The sequence below is a fragment of the Phodopus roborovskii genome, unplaced genomic scaffold (genome assembly GCF_943737965.1).
Source record: "Phodopus roborovskii unplaced genomic scaffold, PHOROB, whole genome shotgun sequence".
Classification (NCBI taxonomy): domain Eukaryota; kingdom Metazoa; phylum Chordata; class Mammalia; order Rodentia; family Cricetidae; genus Phodopus; species Phodopus roborovskii.
The window spans coordinates 7,891,026-7,915,938 of record NW_026126517.1 but is presented as its reverse complement, the minus strand read 5'-3'; the positions used below and the strand labels follow the sequence as shown (position 1 = coordinate 7,915,938).

The window sequence follows — 24,913 nt, the reverse complement described above, 5'->3', positions numbered from 1 at the left end:
TGAGATGATTTGGATACTTACGTTATTATGATAAACAGTGTGTGATAAGATAAAAAGGATGAGTACTTAATCTACTTCTAAAAATAAACTGCTAGCTTTAAATATTTTACATTGCATTGGACTTTTGTATAATGTATACAAATTTTGTATATTGAAACAAATTTGAGATTGTATTAAAACTTACTGTACATACATTTCTAATATTTATTATAACTATATAACTCATTTAACAATGTAATGCAGATTTCTAAAACTTGAAAGTTATTATTACCCACTGTATAGGATATTAAAACATGCAGGTTAGTAATTATTCACCTATTACAATCAAACTTTCTGGATTCATTGATGCCTGGGACACTGATGGTTTTATGTGCATGGAAACTATCGGGAACCATATGAGCACAAGTTTCATAAGCAAAGCACCTGGGTCTTTATTCACTTTCTCTAACCCAGGTCTCACTCTAACTACTTCATGTGAAGATTAGTAGACTGGGAAGAAGGCGGAGTCTCAGTGGAAAGGAACAATCATCTACCAGACCAAATATATCCCCCTTAACAGTATTCTGTGGAAATGACCATCAGGACATATGGTGGAGATTCCTTTCAGGCCTTGGAAGAAAGTGAGAGGCAAAGACTCCCTTTTGGCTTTATGGCACTTTTTCCTAAGACAGAAAATGCTATGGAGAAGCTTAGAGTCCAGAGAACAGAGCTTCAGGCAGGACCCGGGGGCAGCTCCCAATAAGGCTCCAGAGGGCATCTGCTCTGCAGGAGGGGTTTAGGTAGGTCTTTATCATACACCTTTCTATGCAGCCAGAAGTAGAGGAATTCTTCCACATTTTGAGTTATACAGAGAAGTAGACTATTCCCCCATGTGCTGTGAAGGTAGGACCCTTGGCAAATGGTTTGTCTTTTCACTTTGCTTGGTGTTGGAGAAGGCACAGTAACATCTTGATCTCCAGAATTGGGAACCCATTGAGGGGATAAGAGAGTGGCTAGAAGTCATGTGTCAGGTGAACTGAGTTCCTAATGTAAGGAGTTGTTTGGCCATAGCTACCATGGGGTTATTTTCACTTTATTATTATTACTCTAAAAATAGAAATATGGCAGAGCAGTGAAGAAAAGAAATGTTTGTGTGTTGGGTCACAATTCTACCATAAGAAGGCCCAAAAGGGTTTATTTCCACCTGCTGTTTTTTTCATACTTCAGCCTGCAGATGAGTAGATACTACTACCCCTGACTTATCCAAGGAGAGTAATAAGAGGAGAGAGGAAATGACCTGGACAGAAACTCCTTCTTTAAGAAAGAAAATGCTAGAAGTATCTTCTTCTAACAATGCTATGTCAGGGCCCTCTTCCAACATCACCAGATGGTGTTGAAGAAACGGGGCCCATGTTCTCTTGGCTGGTACACAGATAAGCTCTCCTGAAGGAGGGCAAGCTCTAGCCAAGAACATTCATCTACCCTCTCACAGGCATGTCTAGGCCAGTCTGAAGTGAGCCCAGACAATTTCTAATGTGATAAGCCCACTGAAACTGTCAGATCATGTAGCTACATGCCTCTTTCTACTCTTTGCACATACAAGGTCTAGGTACATCAGAGTGAAGACAGATGATAGAACAGAGATCTCTTCACTGAAAGGAAAAGTATCAATGGGTAAGTCCACTACACTATATGCCAACCTTCGAGAGAACAGCTCATGGCATGGATAGCCTCAAGTTTTGGTTGACTGATAATCAAGTCCTGAGAGATGCATAGCTGAAATGTGAAAGGACTGGCTGACCTATCTGGAGCTTCCAGCCTGACAGCTTTGGCCACTCTGTCATTGAAAGGAGCTGTGACTATTCTCCTGAGCAACATGGAGGTCTCAACTTTCCCTAGTTGCCAGAAAAGGACAGCCACTGTGGTGGCTTGAATAGATAGATATGCCTCCATCCCTACCCCAGATGATTGTGATTGAATGCTTGGACCATAGGAGTGGCAGTATTAGGAGGAGTGGCATTCTTGGAGTAGGCTTGGCCTCTGCTTATTTATTGGTGTGGCTTTTAGCATCCCAACAGCACAAACCCCTCTAATTGGCTCGCTATTTACCTAAGGACTTATTCTGGATAGAATTATGGGAGAGAAGGTTTCTAAATGCCCATTTTATTGTCAAATCTACTGTTAAAGACTGACCCAGGATCCAATTATTGAGATAACTGGCAAGAAAATTATCTGGAGATACAGCATAGTCAATGGTGACCTATTTATAATATTTTTCTTAAAATGTCACACACAATGATATTATCTTGTACATGTAGGCTTTTTTTTTAAATAGACACAATTCAATGCATGCCTGTCACTCTTTCTTTACAGACTCCCATGGAGAATTTTAAAGAGAGGCAAAATAACCACATAATTCTAGATAAATAAATTAAAATTATCTTCACAGATAATTTATCTAAAACTCATTTTAAGATAACCCGAGTTCTAAATCCATCATGTAAAACTGTTGCTTTTCATGAAATTTTACTTGAAGAAATGGATACTTTCTAATCTAAAAGATAGTCTCGTTTTTTTCATTCACTCATCCATCCATTCTTTTATTCATAATTATGTGTCAGTAAGAATTCTTCAGGAGGCCACAGCTTAATAGAATGCCTGTGTCTTTGAGACACTTAGTGTGATGTGAAGTCCATGATGACATTCATGTGGTATCTGTAGATCTGGTGGGAAACTGGGAAGTCGACATAAAAACAGATACTTAGGTGAATATTGGCTAAGGCAGAGGCAAAAAAGACAAGAGTATGACACACCATGGCAAATATTTAACAGTGTGCAAAGAACAGCCTGCTAGGGGAGTGACAGAGGCAAAGAGTTGGCCTGGCAGAGCATGCTGGACAGGTACCTGGCAAAGTGTCCTTTGGGGAAGAGGCATGCAAGGTAGCCAGACTTTAAGCAGAGAAGCAATATGGTCCAACTTACAATATTAAAATTTGTTTCTGCTGTACAAGGAAGGACACTGTGAGGTCAAAAGCATCTGTGAGGTAGTCATAAGAAGGCATACATCAGCAAGCATATGTAGGGTGAGTAGAGGAGTAGAAATTGATTGTCCTCAGAGGAACTGAGTGGTACCTATAGAAGTAGAGGAAGCAGAAATAGCCTGGGCTGTCAGCATATTCAGAAGCAAAGGAAGACAGGTGGGGTGTGGAGAGGAAGACTATCCAAAGAGTAAAGTGCTCGAAGCTATCTGGTATTTTGTTTTTATTTTTAAAGTGGGGATATTTATGTGTTGAATGCAAAAAGGATGCATGTTCTTTCAAACAAATGTCTAAACTCATGTCACATCTATTTTCTAAGGTTTATTTTTAGGAGTAAAAAGAGAGTTACTTTTCCAAATGCCAGAAGATTCCTTACAGAGTTAAAAAAAAAAAAAAAAGTATGTTAATCTAAAATGGGAGAGAAAGAGAGAGACAGGGAGAGAGGGAGGGGAGGGAGGAAGAGAGGGTGGGAGGGGGAAGAGACGGTGGGAGGGGGGACAGAGAGAGTACTAAATTACTCCAGTCAGCTAGTTTTGTCTTGTTCTGGGAACAGAACTGGTCAATCGTGAGGGACAAAGGCAATCTGGCCCCATATTCAGGAGAAGCTGTTTCCAGGGAGGGGGATCACTTATTGTAACAGAAACCTGACTTTCTGGAAGCTACATATATCCTTAGTTTATTTATCAAGAGTCATTAGCTGTAGGATAGGTATGTCAGACCATGGAGGCAGCTGGTTTCAGCTCCTGGGGCCTTGCCCTCATGGATGAGAGTGAAGGGTCTCTCACTGTTGTCTCAGCAGCGTCACCAAGTGCAACGCCACTTTATCCATTCCTTTCCTCATGGAGATTTCACAGCATTTTTCTTGCCAACCACAGTTCCATGAGAAGGCATCAAGAGACTATTGAGAGGTGGATGGGAATATCCATGTCTGCTTCAGAAGTGGCATCCCAGAACTGCCTCCAGGAAACCACAGAGAATGGGCCATTCTAAAACAAGAGAGAGCCTACCTGAAGAGCACCTTGTCAGGTCCCAGAGGGACCCTGGACAAATGGCTAACTGTAGTGCCTATTAGCATACCAATGTGCCTGCTGGCCCACTCCAGTCCATCAGCACTTCTCATCCCACACCTACCCGAACCTCTTCAGGAAAGGGGCTTTGCTTTCCTAACTCCAGTTTCTCATTTCTATATAAACCTCCCATTTCAACCATATGCTCTCCTGTTGGTCCTCCTGCCTCACTCCCTCCTCACCTCCTCTTATGGTCCAGTTCAGTCTACTGACCATATTCAGTCTGGTGTTTTAACTCCCTGCTCTGGACCCTTCTCATTGCCTCTGGCTGTGCTCTCACTCACATCTACAATAAAATCCTTCTCCTCCACCAAACCTCAGAGAAGGCATGACCTCATTTTCATTCACACCTGATATGCACATTAAATGAAAAAAAGGAAACCAAAGGGAAAGGAAAGAACATAACTGTCCCAGGTATGGTGGAGGAGAAAGTTTACTATAGACATGTGGGAGAGTATAGGTAGAGGCAGGGACATCTGGGTGCGTCCACAGGGGACATGACCAGACTGAGCCTGGCCATGTGGAGAGAGGGGAAAGGGAAGTAAGAGGGGAGAGAAGAGAACCAGGTGCAGCAAGAGGCCAAAGGTACAATCAAAATGCCTGGATTATACTGGACTATATAGGGAAGAACCTCTGGAAGAAGAGCAGTCCAGCTCTGGGCTGGAGAGTTCAGGGTAGATAGTGGGTGTATGCCAGTCATATCCCATAACAGGGAGGGATTGAAGGATGTTGGGACAACTTGGAGGCCAGGGACACTCTGGTATGTTAAATAGGCACCTCAGCAGTTTGTTCCAGATTTGAAACAACACAAATCTGTGGGGGAAACAGGACAACAGTGCAGGTAACTGACTATGGCTGCTCCTATTGAGAGTGACCTCAGTTATTTAATTCACTTGCCATGCTTATATATTAATAGTAAATTTAAGATTTTGAAGACATGTGTCTGGTTAGTTTTGTCTTGTATTACTGCACAAATCACATGAGGGAAGCCATGAGAACAGTCTTTAAGAGCATGGGGCTTTTAGCCACGTTGTTTGGGGTAGGATCCAGGCTCTGCCACTTACTACTGTATAATACAAGAGAGTTAATTACTCTTTCTAAGGCCCTTAATATGTGTGCCTCTTAAGATGATTGTAAAAATGGAAGAGCCAATTAGGAATACAACACTTAGCATAGGCTGTTATGTAACAAACACAACCATTCCAGGGGCAGTTTTACCTTGAAAGGTGTGGCAGGGCGTTAGGAATATTTACTCTTAAATTAATTTATTATTAAAGTTAGCTACTTTGGTTTCCCATCTCCCTATGCCTTATCTATCCTTACCCCTTTCCTGAGGCTGCCAAATGCATTCTGGGATGCCTACCTTCCAGGCATTGTTAACAGCAGCAATGCAAAAGAAAATCACTCACTTGATCTCTGGCCTTAAAGATTCTACAGGAGACTTCCTCTGTACTCTGGTCTAGAAGAAGTGTTCCTTTTCTTTCCTCAAGTACTAGAGGAGGTAAGAAAATTCTCTTTGGCAGGAAAGGTGAGAGGAAAGGGCTTTACAACAAATGGAGCGTCTACTTTCAGGCTAGGGGATGCCCTTCTGGGATGGCCACATGGGAGTTTTGGGAGACAGGATTCTTCTCTGGAGGGATGCTGCAGTATTCTGATATTTAAGTGTCTGTGCCAGGAAACTACAGGAATCCCACAGGTGACTCAAGGACACGGTGTGTTAAGTATTCAGGACCACAGCAGCACAAAGACACAGAATAAGATTACAGCCAGACTAGGGTGAGAAAAGATTACAGCCAGGCTAGGTTGAAATAAAAAGTGAATTCTGTACACCAAAAGAGCAAGCCAGAAGAGAAGAGAGAAATTGCTGGGGTGACCCTGTACATTCGGAATAAGACGGAATAAGTCTTAGCTCGCAGGCAGGATTAAAACTTGAGACAAACACCAATTCCATTTAAAAATAATAATAATATAGTGGTGCAGTTATAATTATGCAGCTTTAGTCCAAACGTTGTATGTGACCTGTGAGATCCCTTCCAGCTACAGAGGAAATGCTACATGGATTTCTTGAGTGTACATGGGGGCTAGCCAAGATGCTGGGGGCTAGGTAAGGCACTGCTACAGCTGGAGGAATCAGTACCTTGAAAGAGCAACAGTGACTGGGAATGTGGGCCTTGTTAGAACAAACAAATAAATAACAAGGTCATTTCGGGGCTTTTCTTTTCCTTTAAGTTAAAGTTCATTGGCACACGTAAAGGCAGGGGCCCCAATGACTGATATGTCTTTCATCATACCCTCCTCCTACCTTCTTTTTGTAGCATAAAAGAATGTGCTATGCTCATCTACTTGTGCCCTAAGTGCAAGCTATCCTCTGAGCCCTTGAGGAGTGAGCCCAGCAATCCTAGATGTTTTTGCGGTCCCTGGCACAGTGCTCACATTCATCACCAGGCCTTATTATGCTCATCACCAACACTGATGGTGACCAGGACAGGATGCACTTTGAAGCAGACACTATCACCACACATCCATCAACCTCCGCTCACTCCTGCAGCACAGGTACTGTGGAGAGGTCTTTTTTGTGGGGAAGGCTCAAGGTCACTCTCTTGGAGTCACACAACTAGCTTGACAAGTGAACCACAAAACAAGGGGTTCTGAATGGAGCCCTACTGTTTGCTATCAACAATCCAGTCAGTCTCGCCTGCTTGTCTCTCCCATTACTTATCTGATTAGCAGTTTGGCAAATTTCGCCTTTCTGTGGGCCAGACACTATTCCCCAAAGAGGAGAAACTGGTGCTCCCTGCAGTGCCAAGGGTCTTTGGCATGGGAGAACCTGATGTCTAGTGTCACCTGCAGCTTCTAGAGCTCATCTTAGCCAAGCTAGCCACAGCTGTGCACTGGACAGCTAAGCATCTTTGAAGATATTCTAATGCAGAATAAGAAATTACAATTTGATGGCTCCAAATAAGTCCTCAGTATTGGAATATTTTACCTGTCCCAGAGACTGAAACATCTGCATTTGCAATGTCCACAGTGACCTGTTTGACAGCAGAAAGTACCAGAGCTAGAGAGCAATGGGAACTTGTCCTTCATGGTCTGCTGCCATGGAGAAGAGGGAGAAGAAACGGATATCACATCAGAGCCCTTCAAAACCAGCATGAATGCTTACCTTACATGGAAAGCTTATGCCAGACTCATGTATGGACCTCCCCTTAGCTGTAAGCAAGCTTCCTTGGAATGTTTGTGTGGCTATAGTCTACCCACCAGGAATGTATTGAATGTTTGCCTCCCATATCTGCCTCTGGCAGAAGAGAGTGGTAAATCACTGGATAGTATGTGAGAGGGTCCTACTTGTTGACAAAAGTCTCATAAATCATTGCTTCCCTATACATGATTGCTCTTGCAAGTGAAGTAATGCCAGCTCACATGGCATCTGATGCCCTGAAATCTGTTTAAGTATGGCCTGGCATGCAGAAGCACCTGAGTGACTGTGGTCATAAATGGGACTCTCTATAGAAGAGATCTGATCTCGTACCTGGACTGGCAAGTCAGAATGCTTACCCAGTTCAAGAGTAGATATTCTGTTTTCCATAAACAGGCTTACCCAAACTGCATGAGACAGAAATGAGCAATAAGGAACAAAATCTGCCCAGGAAAGTGGAGCTCTGAGAACTGGTCTCTGAGACCTGAGCTGGCAGCCAAGAGCCTTTGGGCCTAAAGCTGGTTATTCACTGGCTATCAACATCATACAAAGTACAAAGGGTGATGTGCATTTGACCAACTGAAGCAAACAAGGAAAGATCAGGAGGGTTAGCTCAGGTCCACCAGAAGCCTGGGTGGAAGATCAACCGGCATTTTGTTGTTCTAGCCCTCTTCTTAGTGTTGCTGTTATTGTTGTTTTTACCTAGAGCTGCATTGTCCAGAAAACAAAGAACCCACAATTGGTGCTTTCCTTAAGCAAGACCACAAATTCTTACTGAGTCACACGAATACATGGGGCTATTTTAATCAATTTATATTAATAGTCACTCATGTCTAGTGGTAATTGGGTTTAGAGAACTCTTAATACCCAGACAATTGCTAGAAAGGTCAACTTTCCTCATTAATTTGATGGTGAGACCAACCTAAGTAAATCTTAGTCCAAACATCTACACTATTGGATATGTTAGATAAAACTCAGACAAAGATATCTACCAGTTTGGTGCCTTATAAACAATGAAACATCAGTTTATGAATGAAAGCTGTTTTTTTAAATGTAATTGGATTCCATTACTAAAATCACATTTTTAATTCAGCTGTGTATAGTGGACACCCTGTGAGACTATTATAAGGTTGTGCCCAAGTACATTATACCTGAGACAGTTGGAGCACACTGTGTTAGAACATAGAAAGTAATCTAACCCTGACTAGGGATTAACGGAAGAGGTCCTAGGAAACAGGACTTTTGAATTGGTTCTTGAAAATTAGTAGGCAGTTAAAAGATTGGGACTCCAGGTTGGATCTAGAAGGAAGAGCGATTGTCCAAAAGAAAAAAAAGTGTCAAGTGACTATAAGAATTGACAAACAACTGTGTATCATTATTAAGTATGGGTGTAAATGGTAGGGAGTAGAGAAGGAATGAAATTTGAGTGGAAATCAAGGCATATGTCAGAATGCCATGTGCACTAAAAAACAAATTTTAATTTACTAGTGACATGAGGAGCTCACATGCTGTGATAAGTATTGCTTTAATAGGATCATTCTATCCACATAGTGAATTGTTCAGTTTGTGAGGCATCATGAAAATCTATGCCAAGACATGGAGAGGGGTAGTGGGAGAGTGTTTGCAGGCATATACCTAGGAAAGACAGTTTCTTTGGGGTTAGTGGAGAGTGTTTGTGAGCAGATACATAGGAAAGGCATTGCTTCTTTTGGGTTAGTGGGAGAGTTTGCAGGCAGATACCTAGTTAGGAAACCATTTCTTTTGAAGTTTCACTGAGTGTTAACAAAAGCCTAAATTTAGGTACTGATACAAAATTAAAGGATTAAAAAGTAATGTTTCCAAATACTATGAAATAAATAGATACAATACAAAAATGGGCCAGAGGTTATTAGGCAAGAGAGGAGGGAATTGTGTAAACTGTAGCAGCAGGTAAATATGATCCAAGCACATCATATGCATGGATCAATTTTTCATAACGAAACTCAACATTTTTCACAATAAATACATGCTAATAAAGTGTTATATTGTTATTTACTAGCAAAAGCTAATTCTTTGAAGACTGCTCAATACTTGATGACATTTGAAGAAAAGATTCAAAAGCAAATCCCAGTTTCTAACCAGATTGACTGAGGTAAATGTACAAAAAAAAGATTAGTTCCATAGAAAATGATGAACGGTTAAGGGTTGACTTTGAACAGTAAATCTGTAGTTTCTCTAAAGCATGACTTCATACACCCAGCCCTGGAGAAAGATCTATTCTGACCTGGTGGTCATCTGCATAAGGAGGCACCTGAACCAATAATAATGACAATGATGAATCCTGAGGAAGACACTGTGTGGAGAAGAAAATTAAAAGAAGCCACATGGCAGGGATAGCTCCAGGAAATGTGGTTTGAGAAGGATACCTGAAGAAATGTTCAAAGTAGAATGAAGCTCAAGGGAAATGGTTGATTTGTAAGAAATTTGTACCTGAGGGAGATTTGAGTGAAGCTGGCAGCTCTGGTTGCTTTTAACTCATTCCCACTGGCCATGTTGTGCAAGACACCTACCTCTGCCTGAAGCTACCTGGCAGGTTGTACAGTTCCTCAGAGAATGCTAAGTCCACTGGAGTAAATGTTTCTCTCTCTTTCTTGTCCTCTGGGAAAGGAAATCCTTCACTATTCTTCCACTCACCATGAAAAAGATGTCTTTCTTATCCTAATAAAAATAGTCAACCATATCTGGGAGAAAGCACTAAAAAGACAGGCATCATGAAACATTCTAATCAGTAACTTTTCCTTAGGTTCAAAAAACTCATGGCACATGGGTGACAGATAACAACATTGAGACTTGTCACTGCTGTTTTCTTTTGCTACCCAGCTACCCCTCTCTCTGATGGGCTTCCCTAAAACCTTCTACATAGTCTTAGTCCTACAACCTAAGGAAGAAGGCTTTGTTAGTGAGACTCATATTATTTGGCTCTTAGCTTCACTTGCTCCAACAGCCTTTCCTCAAAGAACTGGGCTTTTCGAATAGCAAACAAATAGCCTGTGATCATGCAGGCAAAATGAGAAGATGGGGCAGGAGAGATGGCTGTCACCAAGCCTGACAATCTGAGGTAGAGCCAATGGTAAAAGGAAAGGACTGAATCCTGAGAGATAACCTCTGGCGCACACATATGCACTGTGACAAGAGTTCAAACACACGCACTCACTCACACACACATGCACACACACACACACACAGAGAGAGAGAGGAAATAAATGCATTTCCTAAAGAGAAGATAGCAACCAATTACATACATACATACATACATACATACATACATATATACATACATACATATATACATACATATATACATACATACATACATACATATATACATATATACATATATACATATATACATATACATATATACATATATACATATATACATATATACATATATACATATATACATATATACATATATACATATATACATATATACATATATACATATATACATATATACATATATACATATATACATATATACATATATACATATATACATATATATACATATATATATATCTCCAATGATAAGGGCTGAGATGTATCCACTGGATCTGACATTTAGAAGATAATGTTAACTTTCTCAGAAGCATTTTTTTAGTGGAATCGACAAGTAGAACAGAAATAGGAGGGCAAGGAACATGCAGCAGAAATAGAATTTTTGAGGATAGAAAAGCCAGGAGAATCACAAAATTTTAAACAATAGTCTTTCTGGGTCTTGGTTACCTCACTCAGCATAATGCTTCCTACTTCCATGCATTTACCTGCAAATTTCCCAGCTCTTTTTTTTAAACTGCTGAATAAAATTCCATTGTGTGTGTATAAGTACCACATTTTCATTATCTGTTCATTAATTGATGGATACTAGGGCTGTTTGCCTGTCCAAGCTATTTTCAATGGAGCAGCAATGAACATGGATGTCTCTCCATTATGCTGCATCTTCCTATGGGTATATATGCTCAAGAGTGGAATTGCTGGTTCTATGGTAAATATATTTCTAGTTTTTCTTAGAATCAGCCACACTAATTTCCATAGCAGCCTCAGTAGCTTGCACTTCTTTTTTCTTAAACTTAGTCATTCTGACTGAGATTAGGTGAACTCTCAGGTAGTTTGAATATGCATTTCCTGATGGATAAGGATGGAAAACACATTTTAAAACATGTTTTACCATTTATATGTCTTCTATTGAGGATGCTCTGCTCAGTTCCATATCCCTCGTATTTATTGAGTTGTTCAGTGTTCCTGATGTGTAGTTTTGTTGAATTCTTGGTATATTCTAGAAACTAATTCTCTGTCAGCTATACAGCTGGAGTTTTCCTATTCTGTTGCCAAAGACACCATACATATTGGTCATAGGTCTTGGTGATACTAAGGCGATATTGACTAGAATGCTTCCTCCAAACGAGCATGCTTTCATAATACTGAAAGATGCTATTTAGGCTTCTAGGAGAAAAATTATCAGAAGTCTTATTTAACTGTGAATCTGTGAACTCTAGTAATGACCATGGTAGCAAGATGGTGCAATCCTGGCACAGACATTGCAGCACAACTGCTTTCTAATTACATTAAAAGCCCATTGCACATGGGGAAATACATGCCTGGTTCTGTAGATCTGGGCAAGAACCATGGGTGGGCAGTGCACAGCCATCAGTGGTGAACCTACTATCATTGTTTTACATAATGGATGCAGTGTTGAACTGCCTTCTAGATCTGTATCTCTACACTGGTGGATTAGTGCAGCTCTCAGACCTCATCAGAAAAGTTTCTTTGTGCAGTTAATACAGAAACTAACAACTTGTCAAAATGCAGAGAAGAGGTGTCTATGGAATGCTCAGGCAAAAATGGGACACCTCTATCAACCCTCCACCCGCCCCCGCCGAACCTCAAGTGAGTGATCATATTAAAAGAGTGGGTGAGAGGAATCCAAGAGCCAGAGTTCAGGGGCAATTGGACTGAAGCAGTTCTGGACATGGCAGTGCCTCTGAGTTAGCAAACTCATAGCATCTTTTTCCTTTATGGATATAATCCCTGGTAGGTCAACCACCCTTCTCTATTGCAGTTTAATAAGGATCAGGATAAACAGATAAGCCAAATAGATGTTTATTCAGGGAGAAATAACTTTCAACCTAGACTGATGAACACCAGCAAGTTCCACCGGATGCTCTTCCCTCCATGTCCTGCCAGCAAGAGAGCATCCCCCGGCTCCTCCTCAGACCTAGTTCCACTGGTCACTTCCATCCCTGGTTCCACCCCTCAATGGGCATGGTCAGTGCCACAGAAGGAGACAAAGTGAATATCCCACTACCCTAGTGGATGGGAATTATGGGAATTAGACTCGATGAGGTCTTTCTCTTTTTTCTTTCTTTCTTCTTCTTTTTTTTTTTTTTTCTTTTTTTTTTTTGGCAACACAGGAAATTGAGAGGTAGAAATTGAGAAATTGAGAGATAGAAATTGAGAGAGAAGTTAGTGGCAGGAGTGGTGGGGATATGAGCAAAATATATTGTATTCATATTTGAAATTTTCAAAGACAATAAAAATATTTCTAAAAGATAGCTTCTTGAATGATGAGATGGAATATAATAAGAAAGTGATAGGCAGGCAGATTGGGACTTGTTATTTAGTTCTGGTTGGCCTGGAAGTCACTATGTAGACCAGATTGGCCTCAAACTCAGAGATCTGTCCATATCTGCTTTCCAAGTACCAGGTGTAAACATGTGTATCACCATACCTGGATATGTTTTACTTTGTAAGAAAATTGTATAAATTGTCAAAATCTTCATGAAGATAATATGTTGTGGGAAGCCACTGTTTAACATGGATGACAGAAAAACAAAGAGAGAGAGCCCATGGATGAAATGGAATATTTGAAATCACAGGTCTCAGGTAGAATACAGGTCTAATGTGAGACAGATAAAGACAGAGGAGATAGTTAATGGGCCAAGAACCTGTAGCAGATGAATGAGAAGAAGATTAAGAAGAAGAGGAAGAATTTGTCACATACCACAAGAGCCACATCATTCTTGGCTGCTGGTGAATATAAGGTGAGTATCACTGAACTTACGGTTGTATTTCTATGGAGGAGAGGAACTATACCACTTCACTCGCTGAAGTTGGAACGGATGAAGCATGAGGATTACACAGTGAAGAGCCAGGCTCTAAGATGCTTAAAGTGATGTACTCATCAGAAGGCTCTTTCCAGCAGTCAACACTTCAACACCAATTTCTTTGTACACATGCTGCCGATCCTCTAGCCACACCTGACCCATAATGACTGCTGCCCCATCTAATATACTATCACCCCCTAAGGGTTCAAGCAGGAATCATGCAGTTAAGCCATTTCTTAGTCTGATCTAGAATGCTGACTGAGATGCTAATTGCACTTTAAAGATATTAATCTTTACAGTGAAAGCTATAGCAATAGTTGTTACAATTCCAAGATGATGGGATAGTCATGATTTTGTGGCTGAGAAAGAAATGAGGCAAGTGAACTGGACTTTGCTCCTTGGTGTTGGAGAGAACCTGCCAAGTCAAGGTACTGTTGTCTCCACATGATCACTAATGTCCTCTGCATCATTGTCAGACCTGGGCCAGCAATGACACTTCAGCTTTATGAGTGTAATATGGTGAGTTGTAAACACACCAGGGCTTGTTAAAATTAAAAAGGGGCAGAATAAAACGGGATTCAAATAGTTGAACATCTCTTTTTCCCTCATAGGAGCAAATTATTCATGTTTAGAATGGAGTTAGGCATCCTTGGTGTTCAGGGTACTTAATCACCCTAGCTCTTTTTGTTTCACAGATATAATAGCAATTGTACAGAAAATAAGGAAGAAAATTCACAAGATCCATCTTCTCAGTTCATCATGCTCTCTTTTAGACTTCACAAGTTACTTTTTGTGGATCTGTGAGTGTGAATAATCACATAGCTGGGGCACAAGTAAAAGAATTGCCCTTTCTACTGATTGCTAGTCATTCATAGAACATTATATAATCTCCACATTTTTATTTAAAATAATTCATTGAATAAATGTAGAACAATTTAGTTAGCCATGCCTATATTGCTGACTTGTACTTTTGAACCAATTAAAAATCATTTTGAACAGAAACTTTCCTATTACTTTTGAGTTATTTCCTCATGAAAAGCTTACTAGACAAAGAAGGCTATGTCGTGTGTATGTGTGTGTGTGTGTGTGTGTGTGTGTGTGTGTGCGCGTGCGTGCGGGGGGGTGCATGCAAATTTGTGTATATGAGCACATGTATCCACTGTGAAAGGAGTTGTGTACACACCTGTAAGGGCCAGAGGACAATCTCAGATGTTATTCTTCCTTATGTCCTTTGAGGCAGGATCTCTAACCAGAAGCAGCCACGTTGGCTAGTTAGGAGAGCTTCAGGAGGTCACATGTCTCTACCTCTGCCAGTGCTTTATTACCAGATTGTACCACACACAGCACATGTGTCCTGAGTATCAAACTGGGGGCCTCATGCTTGCATGGCAAACATTTTTCCAACTCCCCAGCTCCCTTTGATGTTTTTTATAGAAACAGAACATGACTATTCATTCCCAGCTAGACATGGAATACACCAGGTTATGCAACAGGGATTAGCTGAAGTAGAGAAAAGGAAAGGGAGGTGAGCATCTACATGTTGCCATTTAGATTTCAGAGTCAAATGGTGAAACAGCAGCATTGGTAAATGCCATGAAAGCCATAAATGCCTCTATGCTCTGAAAGCAGTTGAGAAGCTTCTCCATATTTCACTTATACAAACTGCCCTCATTCTCCCAGTTTCTTCCTCTTTGATTGGTCAGTGCTCATCGGAAAGGCTGTATCCTCTAAGATGCCCAGATTACAGTATATTTGGCTAAATGAACAAGCAGAGCCCATGTACTAGCAGCTGGCAGGTTGAGGGTGAGCAGCTAAGCAAATTGCCTATGTTTGAACAATAAAGAAACAGGAAATCCAGAGTCCAAGCTCAACTTTTGTGTCTATTCTTTAACAACATGCCAAGTCAGCAGGGATTAATGTTATATGATCAAAGCTAATCCACAGAGCTCATGGATGCATTTCTAAATGTTAAAGAAATTGTTTTATGTTAAACTTCTAAAGTCTGAGTTTTTGAAATGTTTGATTAGTTTTTGCTATCTTCCCTATGAGCATGATTTAAAGCAAATAGAGGCACAGCAACTTCATAAACAGGACCTGAAAATCCCAAGCAACTGGCAACTTCGAGTTCATATATGAAGGATTGTATTGTCTCATACCTTACCCTGCCTCACTCATATACACCAATCCCTACAAGCTCCACTAATAGAAACCTACTATGGCTTTTAGATTTGAGGTCTCTGTGGACTATTTTCAACGGACAACTCCATAGAGAGCACTCCTTAGATTTTTAAGGTCATAACTTGGATAGAGACCTGTCCAGAGAAATACACAACTTGTCCTGCCCACCAAGCCCCCAATCTCAGGGTCAGGGGGCCAGGGTTTTCTCTGCAGCTTCCCTGAAAGAAGTCCACAACCTACATTCTAATAGATTAGATGCCAAGTGTGACATACTGCAGGTATTTACTGCTTCTGGTGCTATGAAAATACCAGGTGGGTAGCCCTTAAGGTAAGTGATCTGTTTTAAAGTCTCCCTGCTATTACATAGTTGAATCTGCTATTTTGCATTAATTGCAAGACCAACATGTCTTGGGATGTGGCTCAGTAGAAGACTCTCTCCCAGGTATTAAAAGGGCTATAGATCTCAACCATAATCTCACATTACTACCACCTACCACAAACAACCCAGAGTGACTTGTGTTACATTCAGTCTTGCACTGTAAACTTTCCAAAAGGGGAAAATATCTAGAAGTGTCACTAACAATTGGAATTGAAACAAGACATTTTACCTAGGGTAAAGATGAAAATCTATAGACTCAGCATTGAGAAGCATGAAACACAGGGCTCACAAGTTTGTATGAACCCCTCTAAATTTTTCCTTAGCTCCCATCAGTCACATGCTAGATATCTTTCTATAACAAGCTGTTCTTTAAGCCCCTTTATCTCTGGCTTGTCACATTTGTATGGATGTATAGTTCTTTGTAAGGATGGTATATTAGGACTGAGGATATTCCTCAGTGGTGGAATGCTTTTGCATAGAATATCTGAGGTACCAAGTCCCATCCATAGTACCACCAAAGGTTTTAAATTAAAAATAAAAACATGCCACCTAAATCCATGTCCTAACCATATTTTGAGCAATTATCACTGAGATTTTTTCATATTGGTACATTTATAAATAACATTCATATAGTTTTCTCTTGTTAATTGCTCTTTGTCATTCTATTTTGCGATGGAAAAACCAAGGTTGATGAAAGTTCTACGGTTTCCTTTCCTCACTGCAATCAATTTCACAACCAGGTTTGATACCTGGAAAGGAACCATCACAGGCATCAGTCACCAGATACAGCCTTGAGAAGTGTTGCTGTGAAGCCACAAGATATGGTGTGAGGGACTTACCACAGTCTAATAATCACTTTTGAGAAATCACACTAGCTGATAGGCAGACAGTTGGGATAACATACATCCGCCATGCACACATGTACAAATACATGGATGTGTGTTTGTGTGTGCATGTGTGGGGTTGTTGCTTGTGGTTCTGGAAATAAACTTTATATATGCTAGTCAAATGTTCTACCATTGAGCCATATAGTCACCTCCCCTTTAGTTTTTATGTGAGGACACAGTGTCACACATTGGACTTAAAAATCTCTTGTCTCATCCTCTGAGTAGCTGGGAATAAAGGCCTGCACCAGTGTGTCTGGCTAAGATGTTGTTTATTGGTATTATGTTGGTGACAGGTGTAAAGAAAGACAGTTGTATGCTGAGTATATTAGAAAGAGAAAATAAAATTGTGGTATTTTTGAATTCTTGAATGATGTTCTTTCATGTTTACAGCTGCATTATCATCATCATAATCACCACCACCACCACCATCATCATCATCAATCTCACTGGTATCTATTGACTCTCTCAGAATCATAACACAACAAAAAGCAAAGCTCATTTGTCCCTAAAATCCTTACTATTGAGTTGGTACAATTTGACCACTTTATTTCCTTTGCTCCACCAAATTATTTCCATAATAATGATTAAGTTTCTACTGTGAAAACACATGGTGTAATAAGATGTCTATTTTAATTTGAGTTTTGCTTACATGTATACCTCTCCTATTATTTTCATAAAACTTGGAAGCACCAGAAGTTATGCGGATATGTCAATGTAAATGGATGAGAGAATAATGTTAAAATCAGACTGGACCTCTTGTCTGCATCTCAACTGAAGACAGAAGCAGTTTCTCCCTTGCAACGTGTCTGTTTATGAGTTTTTAAATTAACATCTGTTCTTCTGAGCTGGAGCCCATGGAGAGCCAAGTCTTGGGTAAGTGCGGTTCACTGCATCTTTCCCAACGTCCACCTTGTCTGGCACATCTTAAAAGTATACATTATAAAAATGCATAGTGCTTGACTAAATGGATTTGGTGCTAAATAAAACTACTTGAATACTGGTAGAATAAAATGGCTCTAGTGTTAAGCTTTTCTGCCCTGAGACATTCTTCAATGTTTCTTCTACGTATTTGTACACCATGTGCACTTATGGGGAGGAAAGGCCCAGGAGCCCTCTCACTATAATTTATTACATTTATGTAGCACCTATCACCTTGTTACTGAATCTAGGGCAGTGATTCCCAAGATGTGTTTCATAATATGTCAGAGTTTCTCCATAGAGCCATAAGTGCTTAAAATAGTCTCAAAATAAAATTAATTTCATCCTTCATCCTACTTAATTCTTTAAAAATAAACATGGTCCTTAGAAGAACAGCATTGCCAACAAATAAATACAACACTCAGAGCTTGTATATTTCCAGGGGCATTGTTCACCAGAGAGTTTGGTTTTCCCAAACTAGTTATTGACATTTGATTTTTTTGTTTTATGTGAAATATGTATCTTAAGATAATATCATTCACATAACCTGTTCCTACCTAAAAGTTGCTTACTCAGACAACAGTGCGATGGAGACAACATACATGAAACCCAGAGATCCAGAACCAGCATCGAGCTCTTGTCAACACAGGTAATAGAGAATTCATTTTCTTGTGTATCTTACCTCTTAATTGCATCAAAATTAGCATTACCTATACCAGGTGCAAGCAATCCAATATCTCCTGAAGCTTCTACAATTTTCATTGTTTCATGCATTCACTTCTCTTCAAAGTCTCTAAAATTGATGTGGCAAACCCATAACACCCTAGTGAAGTACTAGAGAACAAAGTTAAAGAACCTCATCAGAAAACTAAAATCCTTTCTACTTCCTTTATTCTCAGCAACTATAGGTTCTAAGTATGGTGCTTTAGAATATGAAAAAGAGCATGATCCTGGAATTCATAATGATATGAGCAATCATCACAGCTCAGTCTCTGTGTACCTTCAGTAATGTGCCTAGATCTCTTCTCCCACTAAGTGATGGAAAGGGTAAGCTCTTAGAATTGCTATGTGAATTAAATGAGGGACTGTGGAAAGCTCAAGGTACACTCTTTCCTCTATCACAAAATAATGTAAATCATTTTAATCCTGCAATTTCAATTCTCATCATTAAAGATACCAAAACAATGGCATTGTTCTGAATGTTTTTAGATAATCATTCATTTTGAAATTCATGTTATTATAATCATTAGAAAATGATTTGTTTTAGAGAATGGTGCAGGATGATGGTGCAATTATCAGGGCTGTGAATGTTAAGTAAGTGATGCTAGGGTACCACCTCCATGGGACAGACAAGCAACAGCATTTTCAGATATGCCAGCAGTCTTGGTATTTGCTATGCACCATATGCTTGTATCTATCCAGATTCATAAGCTAAAGCAGTAGCTCTTAATAAAATAATATTACATGGTGAGATTTATGGATTTTTTTTTTTGTTGTGAGACTACCCTTTAACAGCTGAGCCACCTCTCCAGCCAGATTTATGGAAATTCTGGTTGAGAAATGGCCATGAGGATGATGTCTTTAAGATCGAGAAGGAAGCTGGGCAGCAGTGGTGCATGTCTTTAATCCCAGCATTCGGGAAGCAGAAGCAGGTGTATCTCAGTGACTTCAAAGTCAACCTGGTCTACAAAGAGAGTTCCAGGGAAACTAGGACTGTTACATAGAGAAACCCTATCTAAAAAGATCAAAATAAAAAAATAAATAGAAAAAAAGTTTGAGATGGAAGAAAGAAACTACACTACATTGTCTCAGCCATATGAGCCCATGATGAGAAGACAGAAGTCTATGAACCAGTCTATTTGCCAGACAATATAACTGCTAGAGTCTTGGCCTTGGACTTGTTGGCTATTAAGAATGATGAAAAATAAATATATTGAAGCCATTCTTAATTTTTATGGTAGTAGCCTGAACCAATTAAGACAGAACAATGTAAAAGTTCTGATGATTCACAGTTACATAATATATTGTATATTTACATAATACATACATGTGCATCAAAATCCGACATACAAATATAATATATGAAAGTACCTACTTTCATTGGTAATCTAGAATTGTAAGTAAGCAACCACATTATACAGTAAAATGTTCCTCTACATTCCCATTCTGCCTTGAGCTTCCTTCTCAACTTAGTACTGTGGAGACAAATGGAGTCATCAGTATGACTGGTCAAAGGATGGATCCAGGTACCCAGGAGGCAGGTTCTGGTTTCTTAAAATACCTTGCACTTGAATGGGTTTTCTTCCACTTTACATTCAGGAATTGGTAAGCTGAGCCAAAACCTTGTTGTTAGATCGCTTCCTTTTCTCTGCTTGACATTACTGGTTATTACTTCCAGCCACACAACCATATGGCAAATGGCACATACTTAAGATTTAGGATCAAAAGGCAGTAGGAAGCACCATTAAGGACATGCACACCCTATTTCAACTCCACTAGATTTCTACATTTGGATGTGCTGGGAACTGGAACATTCAATCCCAAAGCAATACTCTCCCCTCATTAATCTTTTGACATCTCCCCCACAAAGCCCTCCAAGAAGGAGAAATTATGGGAAAGGGCTCAGATCAAAGGAGATCACAGGCATTTCGCATGAAAACATTTATAGCAAGTGCACAAATATAATCAGTGATATCATGGAATTTTCTATCCTGAAAACAATTCTTCAAAAAGGAATTGTCCTTGATATCCCCTTGATTTGGCTGGAAGAAGGTAAGACTACAATTTGGGAATTCAGAAGAAATCATAGGGTAGAATCAAGAAAAAGGCATGAGTTGGTCAAGTGTGTAGTTTTATATTTCTGCATTCTATAGAACATGGAAAGCATACTAAGGCCATGTGTCATTACTTTATGTTGTGTTTCCCTTCTATTATCACATGTAAAGTGTCTTTTAAATCTCCCATCATAACACTGCCATAACTACACAGGTACTAACATGTCTGTATTCATTTCTAGTTTGCAACAAATTCAATTCATATTCAGGAGCATGAGAATATGAGAAGACCATTCTCCAAGACAGAGGGGTTTTTCTGTTTTGTTTTTCTTTTTTCTTTTTTTTTTTCAAGAGAGTGTACTATGTGCATGGCATAACATTTGGAATCACATGCACCTGCTCAGATCACCTCATGCTGAGAACCTTGGAGTTTAGCATCTGCTCTCAGTTTCAAAGCCTCATTTGCCCATTCTGCCCAGAGTTAGCAGTCACTGCAATTTTCAATGTAGTATGACTTGTGTGGAGGAAGTAGAGCATATGTAAAGGATTTGGTAACAGAAAATGTGTCCTTATGTTGCCGTTCCTCTACTGATCAGGGGCAAGTTACTTGCCCTTGATGTGCCAACTCAGCACTCTCCTATGCAGTCTCCTATCCACAAACTGTAGCTGGAGCTTTACAGCAGTCACTAAGTTTGTTACCTTTGTTTTGGTATCCAGTTTCTGAAAAGGACCCATCTTAATACTTGGATTCAACCTTTTCCTTTTAATTGGGTATTGGCTCATTCTAAACTTCAATGGTATCCCTAGCCATAAAAGGTGTCAGCCAAGCTGCAATCAGTATTGTTGCAAAGTGTTCAATGGAAATGCTGAAGCTAACTGTTATGTTGACTTGTTTCGTCTGTTACCGAGAAAGGAATAAGCACTCAGGCAGGATTAGGATGACTTATGCCAAGTAGTGTGCTTTGCACTGACCAACAGTCAATCTGCAAGGAGCTGTTTGGTATATACAAGATTCTCCTTGGAAACACATATGAGTTAAAGAAGTGAGGACAATAAGCAAACATGCATAAATGAATATAGTACAACTTGAATAAATGAATGCTAAGGAGAGAAAAAATATAATGTGGAAGATTCCCCAGCAATAAAGAATTATAGACTCTCACTAGAGACTACAATAGTGGAACTAAATTAGAGCAAGAATCCATGCCTGTTCACTGAAATCAACATGTCTAGTGACTATTCAGTACAAGAAAAACTGGGGATGCCCTTGTGGAGTCATACCACACAAGGACACAGGGAACTCAGGGCACAGCCATGGTGTACAGGGCACAGCATGTGTGTACTTTTACCAGTTGCTTTCCTATTCTGACCCTCTCTCAAACTTTACCACACACAGCAGCACCCATGACATTTGAGTGTATTTTAGGGATTGCAGATTTATTTATAGGAAGAGGCAGCCAGAGATGATGCCTCCAGATTCAAGCTCCTTTATGCCAAATCCTCTAGACCTGTGGTCCAGCATGCCAAGCACCTCATTCCAAATACCCAGTGAGAGTTCACTTCTAAGGCCATGCTTCATAAAATCCATCAGTACAAGTCTTTGATGGAGATGAATTATCGTTTATAAGCGATTAAAATATTGTTAATGATCAGATGAAGGTACTTGAGGTTCTGATAAGGCGAACTTTGAAAATGAGATGCTCCCAGAACCTCTGAAGTCTTAAGCACTTGTCAGTTCATGTTTTTAAAAAGCACATTAGTTCTAGCCAGTATCCATATAACCTTTCTCCTCTCTCTTGCTCTGTTTCCCTGGCAACCATTTAAAAGTGATGCAAAAGGCCCTGCTGTCTCCAAGAAAGCACAGAAAAGAAAAGGACAATGGTCTTACGCACTCTCTCTTTCTTGAGGATTTTTCCCATCTGCCCAGCCACTTCCTCGGCAATGAAGGTTTGAGAGTTTCCTAGCTATTGCACCTTGAATGTGAGACTGTGGGTAATTAAGGAGGAAGGTGTCATGCCAGGTAGAAGCAGCTAAGATGAGATGGTGGTTAGACTTTCAGGGTCATCTAGGAGGCATAAAGACTGCAGTGAAACTCTACTTAGTACAGAAACACAGTGACAGAAGCTTGCATGAGCATCCTTCTGCCTTCAAACCTGGAGTCCAAGGCAGACATAAGCAAAGGACAGGGATAGTGCTGTCATCTGATGTTAAAGCTAGTAAATACAGAGCAGGCCCAGGATAGACTCAACCCCTCCCTGGCAACAGCAGACAGAATCTTATTTGCTCTGCCTCCCCAGATTCCTCCAAAGAGTTTTTCTTTTCTCCTTTACATTTTTTTAATAACAATTTTTTTTCTTGTCTCACCAGCCACAACCTTTTCAGAGTCCAGGAAGCAGACAAGGACAAGGCAGTGCTGTACAAGACTCCCCATCATGCTCAGGACAAAGCCTGAGCAAACAAAGGGCACACCTGGAGGTGCTCCCTCTTGTTCACCACTCTTGAGAACTCTGGTAAAGAACCTTTTTAAAGAAAGCAAGCACAGGTGTGAGATATGACCCACATGCCAGGCACCCTGTTAAAGGTTCCACACAGGTGATCTCTTTTAACCTCTTAATCACCTCTGTGACTAGAGTCCTCATTTCCTTTTGTGTTTCCCACTTCCTGCATTTTTTGTATCTTTCAGAAACTGTTTTCTTTTTTTGTCCAGGGTCCAGCCTTTCATTTGGGGTTCAAACTTATGTGGGAGTGAAGTTTAAAAGGCTCTGTTTTTTTTAATGCTGCCTCCCTGTGTGGCCTCCCTGTGTAGATAGCAAGAGGTCAGGATCAAGTCCCCCAGGAAGAATATAGCCAGTAAGCCTTTTTTTTATCCAACCCAGTAATAGCATCTCCAGAGCATCCTTTGGCATATCTCCCATCTGATGCCATTTCAGTCATGGAGCATCCAAGGATTAGAGTCCATAGCATGTTGATTCAAAATTTGTATGGAGGACTTTCAACAAGTTTGACACAAAAACAACAACACAAGCTTGAAATAAGGCACTATGCTTCAAAGGCAAAAGCAAAGCCTTGGGTGGTGAGCTGTACTGCCATCCACTGATCCTGGCTTTGAACAAGTTTTTAACCTTGGTTTCTTATTCACAGAATGGTAACGACATGAAGTACTACCCCAAATGGCTAGAAGAATTAAATAAAATAATGTAGACAGTGTGTGTGTGTGTGTGTGTGTGTGTGTGTTAGAGCATAATTGGGACCAATACTGGCTCACAGTGCTACTGTGATGCTGCTGAAATAGAAAAGTGAAATACAGCAAACCTCCAAAGTTCACACTTGATAACGATGAGTAAAGGAGGAAGATGAATGAACACCCATGATAAACAGAGCAGGAATTATATTGACATTGGTGTTCACAGGGAGTAAGGAAGCCATGATATTTTAGGAACTTCAGGACTCCTGAATCAAGTTATAAGTTTTGGAAGAGGTGAATTTACACAAGTCAAGTTTGGTTAAGGAAGTATGAGAGGTTCTTCTGGGGCTACAACAACAGATAAAGAAGTGTAGGCAGGAGATGGGCCTACTTGTGGAAAGCTTTTAAGGGCAGAATATATTAATTTAATACACTGCAGCAATTTGTCAAGTAGGATGCCAACACACAGCACTTTTGGTTACTGAAACACTAAGGAAATATAGTTCCACTGCAGAATACAATGGGACCAAGTAGAGCCCAGTAAAAGATAATGCAGTTTTATAAATCAAACCAGAATATCTTCTTCGGTCGTCAAACTTCCTCAAGGTCATGATTTACTTTGTGACTCAGTTGAAAGACAAACACAACCTCAGAAAATAGACATGCAAAGGGAAGAGATGAGAATGTGAAGAGGTAAAAGATAACTAGGTCAGTGTCACTGATCTAGAGCTAAAGGAGCATTTGCACTGTCAAGACATACTCATTCTCTGAAGTAGATTCCTAATGGGTTAATGAATGTGTGTGTGTGTGTGTGTGTGTTGGGGAAGTACACTTTGCTGTTCTAGTAAATTAAAGAAATCTTAATAGTTTTAGCAAGCCAGTTCATACATGAGTTAGAGTCATATTACACCAACCTTGATCTTATTCCAACAGCTTCTTCTAATTTTTTCCTATTATATATTATTTTACCTTCCAACCTCAAATTTTAAGAGAGAAAGATATACATACATACATAAATATGTGTATATAAAAATACATACATATATATGTATGTATAATATATATATATATGTACATATATATATATAGAGAGAGAGAGAGAGAGAAGTTGAACACAATAGTGAACTTGAGACTACCCAACTCTGGTTCTTCAGTAAATGTATCATG

At 39.9% G+C, this 24,913-nt stretch overlaps 1 protein-coding gene across 4 annotated transcripts in view; it reads right to left on the bottom strand.

The window, feature by feature from the left end:
• Positions 1–24,913, bottom strand: part of Opcml (opioid binding protein/cell adhesion molecule like) — a 507,248-nt gene that overhangs the window by 297,299 nt on the left and 185,036 nt on the right. The window lies entirely within an intron of this gene.